The sequence below is a fragment of the Propithecus coquereli genome, unplaced genomic scaffold, assembly GCF_000956105.1.
Source record: "Propithecus coquereli isolate 6110/MARCELLA unplaced genomic scaffold, Pcoq_1.0 Scaffold317, whole genome shotgun sequence".
Taxonomy (NCBI): Eukaryota; Metazoa; Chordata; class Mammalia; order Primates; family Indriidae; genus Propithecus; species Propithecus coquereli.
In genome coordinates this window covers 60037-62252 of record NW_012148808.1, presented here as the reverse complement: position 1 = coordinate 62252, position 2216 = coordinate 60037, and positions in this window count along the sequence as shown.

Genomic DNA, 2216 nt, shown 5'->3' with positions numbered 1-2216 from the left:
TGCCCCACCATGGGCATTTCCACAGACATCCAGAACCTCACTCCTGTGAACTAAAATAAAATCTTAAGGCCCCTCCCTCCACAGCTAACTGAATGGACCCCTGTTGGCCAAGGGGATACCCTAAAACTGAGTTGCTGGCCACGAGAAGGGAGGTCTGACAGGCCTCATCACCCCCACCTCCCTTTTCGGAGATATCCTTTGTAACTTATTAACAGGCCTAAGGCTATGCAATTTATATAAAAAAACTACCTGAGTCTGGGTATAAGGCCAGTGGTTTGTCTCTGATTAACAGACTTCCTTAACTTAAAACATTCCGAGCCTTTAGACAAAGGCTTCATTTCTTTAACCATTACAAATCAAAGAGTCTTTACACCCACCTATAACCTAAAAGTACCTGCTTCGAGATGTTCTACCCTTTCAGGCCGGACCAATGTATGCCTTCCCTGTATTGATTTACTACTTTATGTGTAATTCCTGTCTCCCTGAAATGTGTAAAACCAAACTGTAACCCAACCACCGCAAGTCCACTTACTCAAGGATTCTTGGGCATGTCTCTGGGCCATGGTTCTCAAATTTGGCTCAGAATAAACCTCTTTAAATTATTTTAGGAGCTTGGCTTCTTTTGTGTTGAGACTCCATAATTTTGGCTGTGCAGTTAAGGCAAGAAGTCCCTTGCCAGCCCTCAGTGGGGAATAGCCTGAGCCTTTGTTTTAGTGATGTTCTCCAGACCACTCTAGACCCACGCAGGCTTCCTCAGGATCCTTTCTTCTCTGCTCTGCACCCCCAGGACTTGAACCCTCCTCCTCGTCTCTTCCTAGCTTCACCCATCCTACTCTTCCATCTCCATCCTGGCTGGAGCTGGAGATAAAATCTCCCACCTCCCTACTTCCTTGTTAGTCCGAGGAGAGAACAAAGGATTCACTCCTTATTGTTGCAGGGAAGCATAAGTCAACACACACACACACACACACACACACACACACACACACACACACACATGCACACACATTTTTGGTACCTCACAAAGCTTTTCTCTTAGTGTCATTGGACTAATTTCCCACTCCCTTCCCAGTCAGTAATTCCTTGCTGTGGTTTGAATAATTGTTCCCTCCAAAATTCATGTTCAAGTGGAATCCTCAAGCTCTAGCATCATTTTAGAAAATTATACTTGTATTTCATTCCTGTTGATTAACTTAAAAAATTTAGATTGAGAGATAAAATTTTATGTATTTACCATGTTCAACACGAAGTTTTCAAGTATGTATACATTGCAGAATGACTAAATCTAGCATTAATTAACACATGGATTACCTCACATAGTTATCATTTTTGCAGTGAGAGCAGTTTATGTCCACGCTGTTAGCATTTTTCAAGAATACCATATATTATTAACTATAGTTACCATGTTGTACAATAGAACTCTTGAACTTATTTGTCTTATCTACCTGACATTTTGCAACCTTTGACCAATATCTTTTCAATACCACCTCCCGCATCTCCTCCATCTCAGCCTCTGATAACCACTATTCTACTCTCTGCTTCTATGAGATCAACTTTTTTAGACTTCACATATAAGTGAGATCATGGGGTATTTGTCTTTTTGTGCCTGGCTTATTTCATTTTACACAGTGTCCTCTCATTCATCCATGTTGTCATAAATGACAAAATTTCCTCCTTTTTAAAGGCTGGATAGAATTCCATTATATGTGTTAATATAAACCACATTTTCTTTATCCATTAAGACCCTGTTGGACACTGGTTGATTCCATATCTTGGAAATTGCGAATAGTGCTTCAGTGAACACAGGAGTGCATATATTACATCTCTTCAACATACGGATTTTATTTCCTTTAGATATATTCCCAAAAGTAGAATTGCCGAATCATATGGTAGTTCTATTTTTCGTTTCTTGAGGAATCTCCACACTGTTTTCTATAACAGCTGTACATCCTACATTGTCATCAACAGTGTACATGGGTTCCCTTTTCCCCACATCCTTGCCAACACTTGTTATCTTTGATGTTTTTAAATAATAGTCATTCTGACAGGTGTGAGGTGATATCTCACTGTGATTTTAATTTGCATTTTCCTAATGATTACTGAGGTTGAACATTTTTTCATATCTGTTTATTAACCATAATTATTAACTATATGTCAGACACAACAAAAATAAAACCAATCATTCCATCCAGAAAATCATCATCAAGGTTTTCCTT